Genomic DNA, 24706 nt, shown 5'->3' on the forward strand with positions numbered 1-24706 from the left:
CCTGATAGCCCTGGCTGATTCGTGTGACGATAAATAAAAGGTTCGGAAAAAAATTAGCATTATTAAGGAAAATATGAGAATCAACGCTACAAACTCTCCACATCCTCCAATCTCGGATTCTAGTTGTGAATCGCGTGGAAAACGCTGACGAAAACCTCAAATGACACCGGAGTTTTATGCGCGGTTTTATTGTCTATCTTTACGAATGAAATAGCCCCAAATTTATATTTAACAGAACACTGAAAATGGATTGCAATAATTATTTCTGCTTTTATACAGTATTAGCATACACAAAAGCACGAAGAAAATTGCTGTTATACGTTTTTTTTTGTTATTGCTTAGATGGGTGGACGAGCTCACAGCCCACATGGTGTTAAGTGGTTACCGGAGCCCATAAACATTTACAATGTGAATGCACCACCCATCTTGAGATATGTTCTAAGATCTCAGTATAGTTACAAGGGCTGCCCCACCCTTCAAACCGAAACGCATTATTGCTTCACGGCAGAAATAAGCAGGGCGGTGGTACCTACCCGCGCGGACTTACAAGACGTCCTACCGGGTATGGAATGGGCTCCACTCCACGGTGTTTCCCGAACGCTATGACATATCCTTCTTTAAAAGAGGCTTGTGGAGAGTATTACGCGGTAGGCAGTGGCTTGGCTCTACCCCTGGCATTGCTGAAGTCCATGGGCGACGGTAACCACTCACCATCAGGTGGGCCGTATGCTCGTCTGCCTACAAGGGCAATAAAAAAAATGAATGAGCTTAAAGTCGAAAGCCTTGGATTACGCCCCAGCGTATATTTAGTGAATAGCGCATATTTCGTCTGTTTGTGTCGTAATTATAAAACTTGCAGCACAAAAGAAATTTTATCAGAATACCGCCCAACATAAAAGGCTGCGCATAAAGACTTCTTTGTAAGCTCCCGATGCAGCTCTGTTCCCGAGATGATAGCCAAACTCAAGCTTTTCAGTGCGGGGGCGTTTCGTAGTCTCTTAGCTATGAAAACGAGTGACGTCAAAGGTTTCTCGAAAAACCTCTAAAAAGTTAACATTACAGGATTTTTTGGCAGGAACGAGTGGAGCGATTTTGTCTATTTAGTGTTTCTTCAGGATTCAATGTGTAAAAAAGGTAGTTTATTAATTAACTAGCTGACCGGGCAGACTTCGTAGTGCCTCAATCGATAAATAAAAGACCTAGGCTTTTGTATAAAATAAACTTAAAACAAACTAAGGAATCCGTCCGACGTGGGACACATCAAAGGGAAAACAAAATTGTTATTTTTATTTAATTCCGACCATTTTTATATTTATCTGCCTTTTAAACCGTCTCTGGACTTCCACAAATAATTCAAGATAAAAATTAGCCAAATCGGTCCAGCCGTTCTTGAGTTTTAGCAAGACTAACGAACAGCAATTCATTTATATATATATATATCTATATAAGAAAATTAGTATCTGTGAAAGTGCACAAATATGGGATAATAAAACAAAGCCGCTGGACGTAGCTTCTCGTAAAAAATCTCAGTAAATAACCACCATTTTACTGAGATTATATTTCATTCTTATCATCTCATCTCATTACATTTCCTTTAATTTCATGCCAATTGATTAATGTTTCAAAATAATCAACTTCATTTCATTTCAGTATATCATTTTTCATAAAAAATAATATAAAAGATTAGGCTATATGGTATGATACCTTTGCCTTTCCAGTTGGAAAAATTGAACTACTCTCTCTACATTACAGATTATTGTATTGCTTGTTTATGGAGAGATGAGCTCACTGCTTATTCGGCGTCAAGTTATTACCAGAGGGTTACATCACAACACAATATGAATGACTTAGGGTCAATGTGTCAACTGTCAAAAGTGCCTGCTCACAGCTGTCACTTAATAAACCATTAAGCACGACTACTTTTGTGGAATGTGTCAACGGGAGTAGATACTTGTTTGTATTTATGAAATCTAAGTACGACTATTTTTGTTTTTAATCATTATAGTTTATCAAACATAGCTTGTTATACAAGACTATTGGCAGAGTGATATTTCTAGGATTATGTTATGTTAAATATATAATATATATTAAACAATGTATAAACAATTTAATATATCTTTTTTCGGATATATTTAGTCAAACTATATTTACCAGACTATTTACGAATAAAGTTGGTTTTTAATTAAATAATAAGTACTGTTTGATCTAATTTTTTTCTTAAATTATTTACTCTAAACTACAAGAGTCAAATTTTTTTTGAAGATTCAGAAATTATCTCAAGACTACAATATTAAATGTTTATAATAATATATTTTAGTTATTATATGTATTTTTTAGTTTTAGGTTCATTGTTAGAGTTGATTGTCTTTCTAAATTTTTTTCTATTTTATATTCTTATAATTTATTTTTCTTTGTCTTTATCGACAGTCATGTCTAAATATCCAGTCCAAGTCTAAGCCGTTGTTTTTCAAACTTCATTTTTAGATTTTGCGAAAATTCCTTAATTTTCTTTTCTATTTAAATATTTCCTGAGAACAAAATCGACGTCATTATTCCGTAAAAAGTGTTTTTAAATAATTAGCTTCGTTAAATTAAGATGCAGCCGATGCAGTACTGCAGGTCTTGGCGCGGAGCCCGACCGTGGACAGCATTATCGCCACCCGCTCTTTATTTATTGTAACTACATATAATAGTACGGTTTTGGCAGACGGTTAGAAAATTCAGTGAACAATAACCGACATCGGGGACACAAAGTCGTTCGTATTTATTTATTGCTTAGATGGGTGGACAAACTCACAGCCCACCTGGTGTTAAGTGGTTACTGGAACCCATAGACATCCACAACGTAAATGCGACACCCACCTTGAGATATAAGTTCTAAGGTCTCAAGTATAGTTACAACGGCCGCCCCCCCTCGCAAACCGAAACGCATTACTGCTTCACGATAGAAATAGGCAGGGCGGTGGTACCCACCCGTGCGGACTCGGATATTTATGATTGTATAAGAATAAATCCGGTTTGATCTGATGGTAAATACAAATTGTACCATCATACATCAACACGCACAATATGTGGCGGTAGCCATCATACAACGCAAGATAATTGACAGATGCCTGAATCTCGCTTAAGACATTTTCAAGATAAGCTTGCATATATACAAGTTCCGAACAACAACATTTCTCGAATGGTAAACCTCTCAAATATATTAAGTGTATAATCTATGGGTAAACCGTCGACGTCGCCTAAAGCACGTCATTACGGATCCTCCTGATCCATTAACGGTGCTTTTAGGCACCACAAGCACCGGTCACCGTCCTCGTCGAACCCGTCGCTTGCGACGAAGGGCTCGGCGAGCGAACTAACCCATAGACACAGCCCACTGAGCTTCTCGCCGGATCTTCTCAGTGGGTCGCGTTTCCGATCCGGTGGTAGATTCTGCGAAGCACTGCTCTTGCTAGGATCAGTGTTAGCAACACTCCGGTTTGAGCCCCGCGAGCTCACCTACAAACGTTAGGGCGAAGCTGAAATAGCCTCTCAAGGCTATCAACATAGGTAGAAAAAAAAAACAACATTTGGACCGTCGGTTTACCGAGCAATATCACCCGCTCGGTGGAAGATCTTCCCTTTGTCGTATATTCCTGAAAATGTATATCACTTTGAATGAAAACGCCGCGAACATATAACATCTATAGTATCGCAACTAATGGGCTGATGGATTTTTAATATCGCTTCAACAAATGTTAGGAATTGTATAGTAACCGGATGCGCACACGCGATTGTTACAGCTTTCTTTTTTTATTTATGTCTTAGATGGGTGGGCGAGCTTACAGCCCACCTGGTGTTAAGTGGTTACTGGAGCCCATAGACATTTACGACGTAAATGCGCCACCCACCTTGAGATATAAGTTCTAAGGCCTCAGTATAGTTACAACGGCTGCCCCGCCCTTCAAACCGAAACGCATTACTGCTTCACGATAGAAATAGGCAGAATAGTGGCACCCACCCGTGCGGACTTACAAGAGATCCTACCACCAGTAATTACGCAAATTATAATTTTAAGGGTTTTACGTAGAATAAATTGGCTGCTCGATTGACTAAAGCCCATTTCGATAAAACGGCACGACATGAGAACCCTCTCATCGGGGCCGCCGGTAACTACATAGCCGATCCTGCGGACCAAATGGTAAACAGTCGACGTCGCCCAAAACACGTCATCTCGGACCCCCCGATCCACTAACGGTGCTTTTAGGTACCTTGAGCACCGGTCATCGTCCTCGTCGAACCCATCGCCGCTTGCGACGAAGGGCTCGGCGAGTAAATTAACCCACAGACATAACCCACTGAGTTTCTCGTCGGATCTTCTCAGTGGGTCGTGTTTCCGATTCGGTGGTAGATTCTGCGAAGCACGGCTCTTGCTAGGGTTCGTGTTAGCAACGTCGTCAGGTTTGAGCCCGTGGTCTCAGCTATTAATTCGGCGAATCTAGAATAACTCCTCGAGGTTATAAGAAAAGGTAAGAAGAAAAAAAAGACTATAGACATCGATCGAAAGCGCCTATTACGGTCGGCGCATCTAAATTTGAGCTTCATAAGTGACATCCAAAACATTACAAGTCTCTACTCAATGATGCGTGAGAACAGTAAACATGGCGGAGACGGCGACGTCGCCTATCCACCGTCGGATTGCAGGAGTCAAGGACGACCGAAGTAACGTAATGTTAAAGTTATTTTGGATACTCGGATTTCTTCGCCTTTTTTTTTTTTATTGCTTAGATGGGTGGACGAGCTCACAGCCCACCTGGTTGTTAAGTGGTTACTGGCCCATAGATATCTACAACGTAAATGCGCCACCCACCTTTACATATAAGATCGAAGGTTCTCACTTATAGAAAGTAAATTTAAATGTTACCAAATAGTTTTAACACCAAATCAAAATGACAACAAATAAACAATACGAACAAAATCGACTTAAAATTTTTGTTTGAACTAAACTGAACTGAAAAACCACATACGACGTTATGGATTTTGTTGCCGTAAAATCCGATTCGTGTACATTGTCAAAAAGAAAACCTCCAAGTAGCGTAAACCTATTTTCTATTTATAGAATTTCCAAGGGTGGAACTATTCTAATAACGATCCTCTCATAAGGAGATGTGGGGCGCGTACAGTTCGCGAGCTTATAAATACTTTTATAGGTACATTTGATGTTCAAGTTGCGGCTCGAGCGGTCAGAGTTACGAGAGGTTTGAACTGATTAAAAATGTTTTGGGTTTTGCATATGTATATTCTGTTGTATAAGTAATTTTACCATGAAACAGTATTTTAACAACACAGTTCCACTCTAACACGAAAATAAAATTTCACCAAAGCCCCCTTATAAGCCCCCCCTATAGGAGGGTCACCAGTTAATGCGCGTAAAATGCTGGTTTATTTATGATGCGGGAAATTTAATTTCGTTATACATAGATTTTCCGTTTTTTTCCTTTTCATTGTATCAGGTAGCTCCGGGTGTGATTGGAAATAAGTTTCTTGTTGGTATATTTTGTTTTTTTTTCCTACTTAAGCTGATGGTCTAGAGAGACCATATCAGCGTAATCTTAGTAGGTGAGCTCACGGGGCTCAAACCTGATGTTGCTAACACGAACTCTAGCAAGAGCCGTGCTTCGCAGAATCTACCGCTGGATCGGAAACGCGACCCACTGAGAAGATCCTTCGGCCACTGGTTTGCGTGTTTGTATCCGGCGTCAAATAAAATGAAATCGGTTCTCGGGCTAAAGCCGAAACAAGCGTGGGCCCAGCACGCGTATGTCTCATGTCAGAGCATCAAAATTGGGCACGTATATTTTAAGGTTATTCTAAAAATTCTATTTAAAGACCTAGTATTTACTTACAATGTTATTGGCAGGAGGAAGGCCGTTTATATTTAATAGTCTTTTAGCTTAAACTAAATCAAGAACAAGAACATCACAAAGTTTTCATAATCACTTTATCTATATATATATATACGTGAAGCAAAAACTATGTATCCCTTTTTACGAAAATTGCGCGGACGGAGGAGTATGAAATTTTCCTCACTTATCTATACTTCTATACTAATATTATAAAGAGGAAAGATTTGTTTGTTTGTTTGTTTCGAATAGGCTCCGAAACTACTGGACCGATTTGAAAAATTCTTTTTCCATTAGAAGCCGACATTGTCCCTGATGAACATAGGCTACTTTTTTTAATTTTTTTTTTTTTTTTTGGTTTCATGTGAGTTTTAATGTTTCCGAAGCGAAGCGAGGGCGGGTCGCTAGTACAGAATATAGAGAAGAAGTGCACAATACTAATATTATTTTTTAAATAATGCATTAAATCAATAATGAAAACATTATACACACTACATACTATTTATTGTCAAACTTTTGTTCTTGACGTCTGTGGTCAAATTGAGAATAGATTAAATATTGTTTGTCTTTATTAATATTTTTTTATAGAGTAGCCTTGGTGAAATTTGTGATTATATTATAGAAGTATAAAATACAATCATAATAGTGTACAAACTTACAATTCCAATTAATTATTATTGTCGAATTTCGACTACTGCGGGACCTCTATCTAGTATTTCATTAATCTATTAAAACTGTAAATTTAAGAGTAGTAACATCAGCTTAGATTATCTTATACGATAATAGACTATAATTATTAATTTGAGGAAGATATCTGCACTACCTTCGGTTGACTGGTAGAGAATGCCTTAGGCATTAAGTCCGCCAATGTAAATCTAATATATAAAATTCTCGTGTCAAGGTGTGCGTGATTGAACTCTTCCGAAACGGCTCGACCGATTTTCGTGAATCTTACCGTGCATATCGGCCAGAGTAGAGAATCGGACATCTATTTTTCATTCCCCTAAATGTTAAGGGTGGTCCACCCCTCAATTTTTTTTAATCAACATTTTTTGTTTTTATTTTTTTATGATACACCATACAAAAATACATACAACCCCAAATTTTCACCTCTCTACGATCAACCCTTATTTTTTATTTGTTAATTAAAATCTTTAATTTCCCCGAAAATCTTATATATGGCAAAACAACGTTTGCCGGGTCAGCTAGTTTTAAAATAAAAATACCTTTGTCATATTCTTCTGACAGCTTGGAAGACCCTGATGAGGTTAGTCATAGCGGGGCGCGCCGGTGACAATATCTTCGCTTCATTGTGGAGGACAAGTTTTAGGTTAGTTCCAGTAATACACGAATGCTTATTTATAATTTCAATTTACACAGATTCGAAACGATCTATTTGAAGTCCATTTCACTGCTTAATCGTAACGAGTAAGGGATCACTTAAACATTCGTCTGCTGATGAATGATCTGGAACAAAAACATGTCTTTGAAGATCTCGATCTTTATTGTATTTCTTAAAAATAAACTCTGCTTAGGCGGGTGGACGAGTTCACAGCCAACCTGGTGTTAAGTGGCTACTTGAGTCTATAATAATAATAATAATAATAAAGCTTTCTTTATTCCACAAAAAAATACTTAATTACAAACAATTTGAAGATACATTAATGGTTTTTTTTTATTATTATTAAACAGTTAAAAAGTAAATATTAAAGTTTAAAAAGCTATTTAAGAAGTTACTGGAGTCTATAGACATCTATAACGTAACCAGTATAGTTCCCGCTATAGTTACAACGGCTGCCCCACCCTTCAAACCGAAACACATTACTGCTTCGCGGCAGAAATAGGTAGGGTACCCGTATTCACAAGAGGTCCTACCACTAGTAACTGCCATACATGAGTTAGAAGACTTATTATTATTAGAATATAGCTGACGTATCAGACAGGAAGGCACTAATACTTTGTAGTGGAAGGAAGAGGGGTGGTGATACCCGACTAGACTCACAATAAGTTCTGCCCTTACCGCCTTATGTTCTTAGTACGCTCATATAAAGCTCAAAATGTGCTGTGCCCATTCAATGGTGAGCCCTTTGGTCGCATCATACGACACTTTCTTTTAAATTCTTCTATTTCTTCTTTCTTTTAAATCTTTTAAATCTTTAATTAATCAAATTAACTCGATAAATCCAGTTGTAGGGCCTTCTGACCTAAATAGGCTGGGAGCTTGTCAGGTCATGACTTGATATAAAATAGTGATCTTTAATATAGACGAATATGTAGGTTATGGTATAATATATTTATATTTCAAACACAGTCTAACAAAGAGCGTTATTCATCTTAAGCTTTTTTTTTTGGAAAGATATAATAATTGAAAAATTGAATTTAAAAAGACAAAATGATCGTTAGGGATGTTTTGGTACTGTAACGGGCTTAGTTTAGACACTCTGTGTCGAGTAATCGCACAATAAATAAGTTGCACGTGTCTTATTAATAATGATCACCTTGCATAATATCACGCAGGCTCTATATAAGCACAGACTTAGGCGGTAGGCAGCGGCTCGACTCTGCCCCTGGCATTGCTGATGTCCATGGGCGACGGTAACCACTCACCATTAGGTGGGCCGTGTGCTCGTCTGCCTAAAAGGGCAATAAAAAAAAGACAAGCGTAAAAATACCACGCAGGTACACCACTATAGTTCCTGTTTGAATAGAGTTGAGAAAGCTTTGGTACATTCCTATTGAAAATTAGGCTTTATGTCCCACAGAGAACAGGGACGAGGGACGTAATTATTAAAAAAAAAAATTGACATTTAATTTGTTTATTTATCGTGGTTAATCCGTGTAAACATGTCAGAGAAAAATTGAAAACATTCAACCACAATGTTCAAATGTCAATGTATAACTACTTCGATCCAATGTGAATGTAATAAAAACTTTATAATATCCGTAAAACGTTGACGATAATATTATGACAACAAAGTACGCGAGATTAAAATGTAAAATCAGTTTTGATTTAAATGGAATACGTCCTAATTTGCATTGTACGTCACGTTTTAAAGTCTTCTCGGAAATGAACATGACGGATTTGTTTAAAATATCGAGGAATGAAAAGGCTATTATTTGGTATAAGTGACATTTTTGTAACTTTACATGAGAGTCATACAAAGTTTAAATATTTGAATAAAAATATCATAACAAAAAACTTCTTTGGCTATTTGAACGGAGTAAGTAAACTTAATTGAAGCTCAATTAAAAACATCGAACTGTTGATGCTTTAATGTCAAATAAAACGGACCTTTAATTACTAAGATAATTATCGGGAATTAAGGAAAATTAAACCAAATATCCTTTTACCCTTCGATTTATTTCAAATTAATGACGTCGACCTCTTCTTAATTAAGTTTAAACATTGCATCTTTACGAGTGAAACGTAAATGCAGAACGGACAAGGTTGCATTATCGATTGCATTGTTAGCTCCACAACTCCTATCACTGGCTCTATCCATTCACGATCCTTCAGATTTATAATAAATTTCAATGAGAGACCATCCGAGTTGAGATTATCGACTCGTGAACGATCTAAAAATAAATATTTGACAGTCGCGGTATGTACGATATATGTCATTATCTTTTGCAACATATATATGTTATCGGCGAACCATTACGGTCACGATACAGAATCGAATCATTCCGTACTAGAGCAGCTCGTGGGTCTATCGGTTAATCGCATCCACACAACACAAGCCGTCACTACTGCTGTCCACCATCTTAAATTTCATTCACAAAAATCTCTTTCGCACAGCGGGTATTTGTTTACCGTATTCCACCTCTGTTTGTAGCTTCTTCACGGCGTTTTGACGCTAAGCACTTATCTTTCGACGCGGGCAACGTTTTTCGACGCTCTCTGGTCTTTTTTAACGGTTTCCTGAACGTTTTTGTTGGTTGTGCGAGGGTTTTGCGTCGGGTACGCGGTCGCACGTGCGTCCGCGGCGAACGAATGCGTGCAACTGAAGAATGGTTGTATGACTGCGGTCCCCTGATAGCCGGGCATGCGCACTACCTACCCGCCAAAACGTACCTACGCGCATGTATGAGTGACGAAAGTTCCCGGCCCATAGATTATACGTTCGTTTTATTTTTATAAAACGCATCCGCGAACGCCGCGGCGCCGGCCGAATTGTATGCAACGTTCTGAATCTGAAAATTGCTTGGAGCACGACTTATTCGTAAATAGGTCTCCTTGTAATGAAAATGGGTTATCTTTACCATCCTAGAATGCAAGTAGACTAGGATAGTCGAATGAATGTGATTAAATGAAATTTCCGTGACCTCTTGATGGTTGACTTCCAAACAATGTTTAATTGAAATACATTCTTTTATATTAAAAAAGCTTGATACAAAAATTTCAATTTTTAAATAAATTCGTGATTTAGTCAAAGAATGCGTAGCAATGCTACGTTCCGCTACGGCGTAGAGCCGTAGGGCCGCTACAATCTCCGCGAAGGATCTAAATTAGTAATGTGAATAAGCAATTTTCCCTCAATTACGGTAATAATGTTGTTTTTATCTAATTTCATTAAGCGAATAAATTTCGTCACGGTTTTTAGGGCTGTCACAGTGTTTATCAGATTTGATACAAATTTTTATTTGGTTATTAATTACCATAATGTTTACATTAGTTTATAGTATTGAGTTAATTTAATGGCTTCATGTTTACACAATTTATTTTACTAAATGTGCACGTGTATTTGATCCATACGTCTACGCACAATCTTCCCGCCTATTTCTGCCGCAAAGCAAAGTACATAAGCACTGGTGGTAGGACCTCTTGTGAGTCCGCACGGGTAGGTACCACCGCCCCGCCTATTTCTGCCGTGAAGCAGTAATGAGTTTCGGTTTGAAGGGTGGGCAGCCGTTGTAACTATACTGAGACCTTAGAACTTATATCTCAAGGTGTGTGCCGCATTTACGTTGTAGATGTCTATGGGTTCCAGTTACCACTTAACATCAGGTGGGCTGTGAGCTCGTCCACATGTCTAGGCAATAAAAAAAAAGTATTTGACTAACGAGCTAATCGAAGAGTTCGCCAGACTTCTCGTGTTGCATCTTCTGTGTTCAAAAGTCTTAATGAAGTGTTTGTTTGTTGTTTGTTACAATCAGAAACGTGTTTACGTCGCGAGCTAAATATATTATTGTTGTTGTTTACTCAGTTGTATTTTGTTAATGTTGAAATTAGCATTTTTAACGCGCTAACGTTAGCTTGAACTGTCTCTGTGTGCGTCAAGGAATCTTTTTAACGTAATTTACGTTAACTTCAATACATTTTTATTAATGAATTTGGTATCGCTTAGATAGGTGGACGAGCTCACGGGCCGTGAATGGTAAGCAGAGATCAGCAACGTTCGATTCACTTGAAAATTTACACGAGCACCAAGGATCTTTGGCAAGACTTTTTTAACTTTCATCTAACACCACTGGTCAGTCAAGAGCCAGCAAAGAAAAAAAAATGTGAGCCGTCACGGGACGCCTAGCAGATGTGAAACATCGACATTATTTTGTATAAGTAATATGCAGATTGTGATAGGAACTAAATATGTCATAATGATAAAATAAAATATTACGAAAAAATAATTTGTTTTCAAGTAAAACGCAGGTTATGTGTACTGTAGTAAACAACACTGTATACACTACGTAGTATACACTATAGGTATCCGAGCTCAGTGTAGCGAGAGAGATGGCTTAACGCCGGAGCGAGTGGGAGAGAATCGCACAGTCGATTGCGCATGGCGACGCGTCGCCACAACGTACACAATACTGCATATAGACTGTATATATATACCATCACATAGCGTGGTGACGCGCCGCCACGGCATGCGTCGCCACGCCAGAAATCGGTTTTACGTGCGGCTATAGATGTTTCACATCAATATGATCATTTTAATTTTTCTACCACTTTGCAATTTTAGCTTTTATTTATTTTGTGTATGTTATATATAACTCTGCCATTGCCGGTCCCAAGCCGGAATGAGAAAAGAGGACGGTTGGCGTCGGTATGCCACCTACCCGGCCGTAAAAATATAACGCCAAACAACGGGCGGCGGTCATCTAACCCGAACAAGGGCTTCAGTAGCCCAGAGGAACTAAATCGCTTTTGAAATTCTGCTGTGGAAGGACGCGGGAACCCACCACTACCAATTTTCCCAAGAAAGCCTTTACGTATGTATTCCGTAAAGGTCACGATCCTTAGCACTGAGGAACACGACGCATGGACGTATTCATGAACAATTTTCATGATCAAAGAGAGCCTGTGAATGTATACTTATAATGTTATTAATAGGCGGTAGGCAGCGGCTTGGCTCTGCCCCTGGCATTGCTGAAGTCCATGGGCAACGGTAACCACCCACCATCAGGTGGGCCGTATGCTCGTCTGCCAACAAGGGCAATAAAAAAAAAACTGCCTATGTGATGGTTCTATGGTACCTATGGCTCTGCGTGGACTCACAATAACAATCCCTAAAGTTTACTACGTATAAATTTTACGGGCTTTGATTTTTAATTCCCGATGTTATACCGTAGTTATAGATACGTATTTCGGTAGCAAAATAAAATATATATTTACCAGCGGGATTTCAGTATCAGCTTGGCCACATTGCCTAGCCCCACAATTGGATTAAGGGATGCTAGGACGTCTTGTGAGTCCGCACGGGTAGATACCACTACCCCGCCTATTTCTGCCGTGAAGCAGTAATGCATTTCGGCTTGAAATGTGGGCCAGCCGTTGTGTTGTAAAAACTGAGCCCTTAGAACTCATATCTCGAGGTGGGGGGCGGCATTTACGTTGTAGATGTCTACGGGCCCCGGTAACCAGTTAAAACCAGCTCGTCCACCAGATGGGTGCAAGCAATCAAAATAATAATCGGGAAACGAGTAGCAGTGTTCTCAGCCAGCATACTGTAATCGCCAACCAACGTTGACTGGTGGAAGAGCATGTAGGGGATCCACCGTTCCACCATTTTGCCTATTTCCGTCACGAAGCAATCACCGATTCTGGTTCGAAGAGTGGGTAGCTGCTACACTAGCCATTAAGACTTTAGCCTCGAAATTGGATGGTGCAATTAACGGTGGAAGGTTGGTGAACTCAGGGTGATCTCTGTGTCTTTAACTCCTTCACATGTCGACGCTGTATAGCAAAAATACATACGAGGACGCACACCGGGCGTTTTATTCCACCAGCCCCCGATGCAACAGAACGAATTATCGACGAAACTGATCTGTCTTTCATAATAGTCCTAATATAATTTCTCAATCAGTTCCCTAATTCCTAAGCCCTAGTCGTAACTACTTCTCGTGGCACGATATTGCCATAAAAGAACCACAAAGACCCTTGAATTAAGTAAAGCAATAGTTCGTCCACATATGTCTGTCTCGCATTAAAAGTGTACAATTTCCAAAAATATTCGAAATTGAGTTAATATGCGGAATCATTTGGTATCACCAGTATTTTTCTCATATATATATATTTTTTAATGCTTGGATGAGTGGACGAGCTCACAGTCCACCTAGTGCTACTGCTAAGTGGTTACTGGAGCCCATAGACATTTACTACGCAAATGCGCCACCCAGCTTGAGATATAAGTTCTAAGGTCTCAATATTGTTAAAACGGCTGCCCCACCCTTCAAGCCGAAACGCATTACTGCTTCACCGCAGAAATAGGCGGGGTGGTGGTACCTACCCGTGCGGACTCACATGAAGTCCTACCACAATTAATACCACCAGTAATACTGTCAAAAGAGCGTAGTTTAGTTTTAGTTTTAGTTTACCTATATTTTGACTACTATTAACAAAATTAATACATAATTTTATCTTACTCTAAAAGACAGATAATGTATCAGGTAAAAAATAAAAAATAAATGTTACAAAGATGATTAATATTAAAAATATAACATCTTAAACCTTTAAAACACTTTCCTGTAAAATTACTAAGTTTTGAGATTATAGTGTTTTAATGCGAGACGATTTTTTTTTTATTGCTTTGATGTGTGGACGAGCTCACAGCCCACCTGGTGTTAAGTGATTACTAGAGCCCGTGTTTTATTGATCGATACTTGATGCGCGTGCAAATTTTCAAGTCAGTCAGACGTCTTTAAATTTCTGAAAATGAAGTTCAAACATGCTGTTACAAACAAACATACATATTATATACCAAGCTAAGAAAAATGTGTTAATACTTTTATCGACCTATGTAATTTATCGATTTTGAACAGCATTAGCTGAGCCATCACCTTTTGCCTTTTCCTTGTTTTCTTTTCTTTTATTTATATTTTATTTTATTTAGTGTGAAAGACAACAAATTATTTTATCATTTATTATTATTATCATTAAAAATTCACTCATACAACTGATCATCGAATTTTCTAGCACACGCCGAACCAGCATTCATTGACGAAGACAGCCAGACTTCGTTTCGCAAATCAATAGTCCCGCAACCTCCGCTATGGAGCCGCATTCATGGGAGACACAGTGACGTAAACAGAACGAGATAAATGAATGTCGAGGCTGTGTACTTTTTGGCTGGAGCCCGTCTGACCTCGCCCGGTCGGCGCCGGAGTGTCTCCGCCGCAGACGAGCGCCCACTGCGTCACATGGACTTGGAATGTTTAGGCCTGATATTGCAGATGTCTATTTTTGGAACGAAGTTCCTTATGGGACGATGCGGAGGGGTACCCTCACCGTGAAAAAATGTCCGTAACGTAAGATTTTTATTAGTAATGCACACAGTGTACGACTTAACTTTGTAATGACGTACAAATTAGTAATGCACAGCGCGTACGACTTAACTTTGTAATAACTTACAAAAAATAAAATATTTTTTTAACATTCATTGACCACGATCTCAGAGCGTTCGTTTGCGCAATACACTAACTCTTATGCAAACACCCGTGAATGAAGTGTACCACAATAAGTTCGCCCGTTGCCGAATGACCGTGGGTTGTTGCGAAACCTCCAGTTTTATTTTCTTTATACCTCGAATAGAACTTAAAATTAATATGTTATAATAATGAACTTTGTTCCTATCCGGTGTCCCACGACACCACACATCTTTTTTCTTAGTTTCACACAAAAAACCCTCATGGCTGGTGGTAGGACCTCTTGTGAGTCCGCACAGGTAGGTATCACCGCCCCGCCTATTTCTGCCGTGAAGCAGCAATGCGTTTCGGTTTGAAGGGTAGGGTAGCCGTTGTAACTATACTGAGACCTTAGAACTTATATCTCAAGGTGGGTGGCGCATTTACATTGTAGATGTCTATGGGCTACAGTAACCACTTAACACCAGGTAGGCTGTGAGTTCGTCCACCCACTTAAGCAATAAAAAAAATTATGTAATTTTTTTGAATAAGTATGAAGTACGTTACTTAGAAATATTAGTATCTACAGTCGGCATCAATGCGCCATTTCGATAAAGCGGCACGAAACGAGAGCCCTCTCATCATGACTGCCGTAACTACATAGTTACATACTTACATAGCTGATCCTGCGGACCAAACGGTAAGCAGTCGACGTCGCCCAAAACACGTCATCTCGGATCCTCCCGATCCACTCACGGTGCTTTTAGGTACCCCAAGCACCGGTCATCGTCCTCGTCGGACCCATCGCTTGTGAGGAAGGGCTCGACGAGTAAATTAACCCACAGACACAGCCCACTGAGTTTCTCGCCGGATCTTCTCAGTGGGTCGCGTTTCCGATCCGATGGTAGATTCTGCGAAGCACGGCTCTTGCTAGGGTTCGTGGAAATATTCTTATCCTCCTGCGAGACTTAAACACCGGCACTGTTGGAGTGCTCCATACGAATGCACCGGACGTCTTATCCTCTAGGCCACGGATACTTGATGACTGACCGCTGTGATATTATTTGAAAGAAAAATGTATGCAACTCTGGCGTTCTCAAACTACCCTACACTATTCACAGTGTTCTATTCTATTTATATTCCGTTTTTCACATTTCCCACATTGAACAACAAAATGTGTTGTTAGCCACGAACGAGACAGTACTGTCGTCTTGCCTATGTAAATAACGAAGCCATTAAGCATTCCGTTGTGCAGGGCCGTTATAGCTAGTAATTGATTCTCCGAAAAGGACATCAGAAAGCGTATTGGTATGGCAAAGAGAGCTATGTCCCAAATAGACAGAAACATTTCGAGGAATATCAAGAAGCAGTTCATCACGTCCCTCGTCTTCTCCATTTTTCTATACAGCGCAGAGACTTGGACCCTCAAGCAAGCCGATCGCCATCGACGCGTTTCAGGTGTGGTGCTGGAGGAAAATGCTCGAGACTCATTAGACAGAACACAGAACCAACGAATCCATTCTTAGCGAGCTCAAGATTCCGATGCGCCTCAATACTATATGCGCGCGGAGTAGTTTTAAGTTCTTTGGACACATCGCCAGAAAGAGAGGTGACAATTTAGAAAAGCTGTAAGGTATGCGGAAGAAGGCCCAGAGACAGAAGTCCAATGCTCCACTCTCAATAATTCAGTCCACGTTGCTATCCACACAGCCGAGGATAGGAAGTAATGGCGCAGGATAATACAGGAGGAAATTGTTAGAGGAGGCCACGACCCTCAGCATTGAGGATTATCAACGCAAGGAGGAGGTGTGCAGGGCCATAGTACCTACCCTGATTTTTTCACCGAATTAAAGATGGCGAATCCATCCAATAAAATAATCCTAAATATTCGCTCTAATATCCCTAACCTCGCCTCAAGCAGGCCTCGGGCAGGGAAAGATGGCGGGACATCGGGAGACGCATCAAGTCTACCCCTTCCAACACTACATGACGATCAAGACCACTTTGTCAAGAGTGACACCATTGAGAAGAAGAATCCCTAAGCAGTATTAACAGGATAATAAAAATTTTGATGAAAGTGATGAATGATTGATAGTATTTAGTTTTAGCTTTTAAAGAACGTTTGCCGAGTTATTTTGTTATTAAAAAAAAATGGCAATGGTTTTTTTTAAATAGCAAAACAAATGATTATCTGTGGTTTTCTTTCTTGCTTAGATGGATGGACGAGCTCACGGCGCACCTACCGTTAAACTGTGACCGGAGCCTGTAGACATGACCAACGTAAATGCCGCCACCCACCTTGAGAAATGTATTCTAAGTCTCAATTTTACAGTACAAAGTAATACTGATCAACGAAATTTCTTTGTAAAAACTTTGTAGATAAGTTCAGGGACTATGATTGATTTCAATAATTCAGAGTGCGCCAGTGTATTCTACTGTAAATATTATATATATTTAATTTTATTAGACATAATTAAACAACTATAAATTTTAATAAAATTCATGAAACGGTCGACCTTGAAATAGTATTAGATAACCAGATGTTTGCACACTGAAGTTCTTTAATTGAAACATAGATTTAAATGATTTATTTACTGCCTTTCTACGCCTATCTTGAGCCCTTATCGATGACTTAATTGCATTTGATTAACTGCCATCTTAATATGTACTAGATAGACTATATACAGTGGTATTTTAGATAAATCCTTAGATATTCGGCATAATAATTTAACAGGCATAAATAATCCTGCATGACCATTATCTGTATCATCCGATTTCAAATTATTGAGAGGCGTCGTATAGACATAGCGGCGTAGTTCGTCCACGCACGCAACGCCTACGATTTCAAAATTCAAAGCATTCATACTTGCTAGAGAGAGACAGAAAATGTCAGTTTGTTTGGCGTTTGACTAGCGCGAGCAGAATGGAAATAGTCATCGATCCGCTGGCGTCACACGACGAGCGTGGGCGCGATGACGTCACGCGGTTCCCGCCAATCCTTGAACGAGGAAAAGGCGCCACAAATTAACAGAGTTCAGAGTGCCCAGCGGCTACATCGAAGAAATTGTTACCGAGAATGTTTCGTCACGTGCCAAAAATAACATTATGTAACGTGTCGCATGATAAACCGGAAGAAATGTTTGTATATATGAAAAATGTTAAACTAAAAGATTCATTATAATATACATGGAGTATAGAAGTATGGGTATTTTTAATTTAAATGTGATACGAAGTTTGGAAGTAAAATGTTGGCCTGAAATAGAGCAAGTGCACCAGCAGTCAGTTTTTAGATTTACAACAGAAATGTCTAGCGCCTGAATGATTTTAATAGCATCGCAACCGTCGTAAAAAAAACAAAGCGTTACATACTGTAAACTTCTTTAGTGTTAGATATTAATTAAGTGAGAAACAGCTTCATTATTCTAATGCGTATTGAACTAAAAATTTGTTCACGTTCATTATCATTGAGAATTTTTAAATTTTGACTAGCTACTTTTCATAATTTAGCGACCTCTATTATTGAATAATTTAATATAAAAAAATTCAGGCAGTTGAACTCTCTACTAATAGATGGCGTGATTCATGTAGACTTTTGAAGTTTTCTCAGTACTGCAGATAGATGGTACCTTACGTTCTACAATAAAGGTGTTTAATGTTTATGAAAATAATTCATTTTCTGTTAATGAAATTTCCAACTTCCTAAGTTTCATGTAGCCATTGTAAGATTTTTATCACGCAGATTTGACATTCAATTGTGGTTAGTGGCTAGCACTGTACTGTTATTATGAATCCTGTAATTAACGGAGTATTTACGATATAATGTTAAAAACGGTGTATTGCTTTTCTATTTATTTGTGCTATGTGTGTATGTTCTTGTTTGGAAAGCCAAAAATTTTTGTCATCGGAAAACTAAACACATTTATTTTGTTTTAAAATATGAAATTAGCCTGAAAACTTGGGGCAGATCTATTGTTAAAGCTATATAAATATGGCAGCAACGTAAAGAAAGATCCAGTACAGTAATTAAACTCCATAACAACCTCCAAACCGATGGCTCGCGACAATGACCATTCCTATTCGTAATACAAACAGCTCAATTAAAATGCAAACAATTTAAAACCGATACAGCAATGAACACACAAACCAAACAAAACAATTTTATATTACCGTTAGCATCTTTCATCATCATTATCAGATAAATTCAGTTATATTTTAATGTAACTAGTAATGTTCGCTTAGCTGGACACAATTTCGGAAGATATTATTTCTTTAAATAATTTGAATCGAGTTGATACACCCATACTAATCCAGATTAAATTAAAATTGTTTGAAATTATTGGCATCCATGTTTATCTGGTGTCGATGACCCCTTGTTAATTTGCTCAATTTAAATACGAATTATAGACGTAACATTTCTTTCAAATTATTTATTTATTTCTAGACTTAATTATTTTCAAATCATTTAGGTTTATATTGGGTCAATGACTGCTGATTTATTGGAATGTGCTCTTTATGTTGTTGATCTTATAGAGCTTTAGAAATATTTTATTACTGAGAATTTAAATTTTAAAAATTAAAATTAAAATTTTGTATTTCTATATCAATCCAAAAAATGCCAATGCCTCAGAGGATAAGGCCATGATCCTCAGTCTGGGTCGTACCTGGTTCAGAGATTATCCATTGCCAAACAGCGTGGCAATGCTGCTAGCGTAATGGGTACTTTCGGGCCGGATGCGATCCAGAATGGCTTGTTTGACTAGCCGATGCCTACCCGCGCATAGCTGTCAGCGTGGACCTAATTATATGTTACTTATGACGAAGCTTGTAGCTGAAAGTAAGTATTGTACTTTTTGACAAAGCATGTTGCGGATAATAAAATGTACCTTTTTTTTTTTTTTCTTTCTTTTTTTTTTTTTTTCGGGTAGAGGGCCGAACCTCCTACGAGGTCCCCGCGCAAAAGGGGCGCGCGGGGTATGTGAGACTCAACGATCTGCATGGTGTTGTGAGCAGACCGCGGGCCCAAGGATTTTAGAGCCCACCCACTAAACGACTCCTCTGCACTCTTACACCCGACGTCCGATCCCCTCCGAGGTCAGAACCCGGATGAGGTAGGGGGGCTACCGCGGTCAACACTACAACCAGACGGCGCGGCTCACCCCAAGGACGCCCAGCCGACGGAGCCTTCGAGGCGAATCGAAGGCTCTGAAACGTCGGCCGTCTCGGTACGGCAGCCCGTCGGGCCGCCCAGACGGTGCCGCTGGTGTCCCGGAATACCCCGCTGGACCAGAACCAGCCTGCCGGGTCGGGACGCGATACACCGTCGACCGGTCGCTCTAATCACTCCACGGCAGCGCGCTAGAGTGCTGGTAGCGCGCCGCGCGGCCTCACCCCCTCAGGTCGCCCCTTGACCTTCACCGGGGGGAGGCCGCCACCTACAGGGGCCGGGACGTACGGGCGTATTCCCGCCTCCGGCCCCCGGCTCGACGGCGACGGATCGGTGCGGAAAGGGAAGAGCTCTCCCTCTCTCGCTCCGCCGCCTCCTTCTGCGAGATGGTGGACTCGCAGAAGTCGAGCATCGCCTTCCAGGACGCGTCGCTGCCGAGCATCGTAGCCACGACGCGCGGCAGCGAGAGGTCCTCTCCAATGACCGCGACGAGGGCGGCGCGTTGCTCGTCAAATCCAGAGCAACGCGCCAGCGTGTGTTCCGCTGTGTCTTCCTCGTCGCGGTCCGCGCAGTGGTGGCACTGCGCCGTCGGTTCCCTTCCGGCTATTTTGAAAAGATACCGGCCAAAACAACCATGGCCGGTCAACATTTGCGTCAGCCGGAAGGTGAGGCATCCGCGGTCGCGGCCCACCCAGTCCGCGAGAACCGGGCGGACCGCCTCGACGGTACGGAGGCCGGCCGACGGGTCCGCCAAGCGGCGAGACCACGCCTCCAGCACGGACCGCCGAGATTGGAGCCTCCGCGCTCGAACTACTCCTTCGCCGGGGCGCCCTTCCCCCCTAGAACGAAGGTCGCTACGCCACCGGTAATCGGCAGCGAGCGCCTCCGCCTCCAAGTCCCAGGGTGGCGCCCCGGCGAGCAAACACGCCGCCTCGAAGGAGACGGTGCGGTATCCTCGGATCGCCCTGACCGCGATCGCGCGCTGCGGACGTCGCAGCGCGGCGACGTTCTGGCGGGTCAGGGCGTGGCACCATACGGGCGCGCCGTATAGTGCCATCGACCGCACCACCCCCATGTAGAGGCGGCGCGCCACCTGATCGGGACCCCCGACGTTTGGAAGCAGCCGGCTCAAAGAGCCGGCCGTCGCCATCAGTCGAGGGCCCAACTTCTCAAAGTGAGCGCGGAAGTTCCACCGACCATCCAGTTCGAGGCCGAGGTACCGAAGACCGGTCACCCCGACCCCGACGCGGACGCCTCCGATCACGAGGTGGGCACCCAGAGGCGGCGCTCGTCCCGGCCCGTGAAACAACAGGGCCTGGGTTTTGTCGAGCGCCACCTCGAGTCCCAGCCGTCGGATCCTTGTGACGACGTGTGCCACGCCTGCGCACGCCAGACGGGCAGACTCTCGGTAGTCTCTCCCCGGAGCCACGACCAACGTGTCGTCGGCGTAACAAATTACGCTCAGCCCGAGGAGAGGACCCCGTACGACGCCCCGCAGGACCCAGTCGTAGCCGATGTTCCACAGCAGGGGGCCCAGGACAGACCCCTGCGGAACACCGCGCTCGACGGGGAAGCGGTACATCGCCCCACCGTGTCCGATGCACTGGATCGACCTGCCCTCGAGGTAGGAGCCGATCAGTCGGCGGAGGTATGCGGGGACGCCGTGATACTCCAGCGCCCCCGCGATCACCGACCAGGGCAGGGTGTTGAAGGCGTTCCTTACATCTAAGGATAACGCCATCGCCACCCCGCCCCGGGATACGGCTTCATCGGAGAGGGCCCGCACGCGCAGAATTGCGTCGATAGTCGAGCGGCCCTCTCTGAAGCCGTACTGCTCCGCCGAAAGATCGGGACCCGTCTCGGTCAGGTGCCGGACGATGCGGGCCGCGACGATCCTCTCGAGCATCTTGCCCGCTTCGTCCAGCAACACGATGGGGCGATAGCCCGCGGGTGAGTCCGCGGGGCGCCCGTCCTTCCGCAGAAGGACCAGTCTGCCCGTCTTCCATTTTGACGGGAACCGTCCCGACTCGAGGCACGCTTCGAAAAGCCCCCCGAGCCGGTCCCCTAGGGCCTCGAAGGCCAAGCTCCAGACCCGGCCGTGAACGCCGTCAGGGCCGGGGGCCGTGTCCTTCGCTCTCATTTTGGACACGGCCGCATGGATCTCCGCCCCCGTGATAGGGGGAGGGGGCTCCTCGGCAGCGGGAACGCTGGGGCGACGCGGAGGCGTGCCCCACGTGGCGTCCATCTGGGGGGGCTCAAAGTCCCCCCCCGCTGCCGGCGGGAAAAGCGCAGAAACTATTTCCCGCAGCTGCCGAGGCTGGAGCCGCTCGGTCACCGGGAGCGCCCACGGCTGCAGTTTCCTGCGAACCATCTTGTATGGGCGCCCCCAGGGATCTTCATCGAGCGACTCCAGGAGAGTCTTCATGCTCTGCTTCTTGGCCTCGCCGATGGCCAGCTGCAGCGCCGTCTGCTTTTGACGACAGTCAGCGTGCAGCTGGGCCGCCGTCTCCGCGAACGCAGCGTCGCGACGACGGCGGCGGCGGTGGCGTGCGCTCCGGCGGCGCGCCCTCACGCACTCCTCGCGGAGTCTTGCGATCTCGGGCGACCACCAGAACGCACCCCCACGTGGTGCTCGGGGGCCGACCCGGGGCATGGCGGCATCGCAAATGTTTGCCATGGTGCCCCGGAACCAGTCGACCTCCGCATCCACGTCCGCGAGCCGCGCGGGTTTTGGCGCCCACGCAGCAACAGCGGCCGCCTCCATCAGCAACTCCTTGTTCATCCGTTTCAAGGCCCACCTGGGGAACGAACGGGGTGCACCTTGCGGGAGCTCCTCCTCGCCGCGGGCGCCCGCGGCTGACGACGATGACAAGGAGGAGGCGGAGAGCTCGAATCGGACGTATCTGTGGTCCGAGAGCGTCTCCGCCCCCTCTAGTACGCGCCAGCCGCGGGTGCGGCGCACGGCGGACGGGGACGCGAACGTCATGTCCACGTGAGATTCCCCGTTCCACCGCACGCAAGTCGCGACCGTGCCTCTGTTTAGGAGACAGAGGCCGGTCGCGATCGCCCACTCCGAAAGGGCCTCGCCTCGTGCATCCGTGCGGGGGGAACCCCAAGCCGTGCACTTGGCATTGAAGTCCCCCGCGACGATGACAGGGCGGGACCCGAGGCGGTGTAAAAGCGCCTCGAGCCCGCCCAGAAACCGCTCGAACTCGGCGAGGCTCCTGTTCGGAGAAAAGTACGCCCCGATCACGACGGTCCCGTCGATCCTAGCCGCGACGTACCCGGGTCCCCTGGCCACCATATCCAAGGGGGGTAACGCCGCGGACTGTCTTAGTACGATGGCCACGGAGCCGTCGACGTCCCCGATCCAGCAGTCCTGGTCGGTGGGGACGAAGTACGGCTCCGCGGCGACAGCGACGTCGATTGACCACTCCGCCATTGTGTGGACGAGGAGATCCTGTGCCCTGGCGGAGTGGTTCAAATTACATTGGAGGAAGCGATGGACGCAACCCATTACGGGGCTACGTCCATCGCTCCCTCGTCTGTCCCGCCCTGCGGCTCGACAACAGCCGCGGCGGGAACTGACTCGCCGGCTGCCCTTGTTGCAGCCGGCTTCTTTTTCTTTCCGCCCCTCCTCGTTTTTGTAGAGGAGGGGGCGGACTTGCACGCCGGGCCCCCGGCCCGGTGGTCGGCCTTCCTTTTAGCCGCATCGCACAAGACGCAGTGCGGCGCGGCTGCGGTGCAGGAGGCTGCCTTGTGCCCCGGTTGGCCGCAGCGGAAGCACAGGTTGCTGCGGTCCACTGTCGAGGGGCACTTGGCGAGGCCGTGGCCGGTGCCGAAGCACCGAAGACAGCGCCACGGCCTGCTCTCCTGCAGTTGCACGTGGGCCACAACCCAGCCCACGCGCAGCCATCCTGGGCTATCTGAAGGCCGACCCTGTGGAGGGGTGGCCAGGAGGTTCGCCGTTGCGATGGGGCAACGCGCCCACGCCGTCCGGGTACCGGAGTAGGTTGCCCGGAGCTCCCCGACTTTGACGTCGGCGAGGGCGCAGTTGCCCTGCGACGCGATGGCCGCGGCGACCTCCTCCTTCGTGGCGCACTCGTCGAGGCCCGTAATCTTCACCTCCGCCATTTTTACGGGCCGCGCGATGCGCACCACCTCGGGGTCCGGCAGGATCTCCCTCAGCCGGGCCGCCAATTTTTCGGCCGCGGCGTTGGTGTTCGGGCCGGGGCACTCTACCAGGCGGGCCCCGTTGGCCGTCTGCCGGACCTTCAGGCCACCCTCCACGCCGAGGGCGTCCACATTCACGCCACCGCGCGCCCGGGTCATCACCTCGTGATAGGTGATGCCCTTTTCTTTTGCGGCCGGCAGCAGCTCTACGACCACTGCAGCCGACCGCGGGGCGCGCGGCCTTCTTCGTCCCGTTCGACCCCTCGGCTCCGCTCGACCCTGTTGGCGGGGAGCGGTGGCCGCAGGGGCGGGCTTGGGGCGCGGCGCGGCAGGCACCGCTACCTTTTTGGGCCCTCGCCGCACCACCGTCGTCCAGGCCTCATCCATGTTGGCCGGGGCGGGGGGCAGTGGGCGGGGCTGGGGGGTCAGTGCCGGTTTGGCGGCGTTGACGCCTCCCTTCTTCTTTGTCCGGCTCCTGCCGGGCCCTGCCTGCACAGGCTGGGGCGGAGCAGGAGCGGACGCCGGTTTTCTTGCAGGGGCCGTGGGTGCCGGCACCCCCGCAGCCGCGGGTATAGGTGCAGCCGCAGTGGGAGTTCGCGCGGGTGTCGCTTTCTTTCCGCTGTATGTCTTTACAGCGGGC

At 44.7% G+C, this 24706-nt stretch overlaps 1 protein-coding gene across 1 annotated transcript in view; it reads right to left on the reverse strand.

Moving 5' to 3' along the window:
* fid (class I SAM-dependent methyltransferase fire dancer) overlaps window positions 1-9878 on the reverse strand; it is a 60985-nt gene extending 51107 nt beyond the window's left edge. The window contains exons 1-2 of the mRNA XM_089739225.1: window positions 9700-9878; window positions 7112-7352 (exon numbers count right to left, since the gene is read on the reverse strand). The gene's annotated coding sequence lies outside the window, so the exon portion shown is untranslated. The remainder of the gene's footprint in view (window positions 1-7111; window positions 7353-9699) is intronic.
* Window positions 9879-24706: the final 14828 nt, after the last annotated feature.

The sequence above is a fragment of the Bombyx mandarina genome, chromosome A1, assembly GCF_030267445.1.
Source record: "Bombyx mandarina strain Sakado chromosome A1, ASM3026744v2".
NCBI classification, from domain to species: Eukaryota; Metazoa; Arthropoda; class Insecta; order Lepidoptera; family Bombycidae; genus Bombyx; species Bombyx mandarina.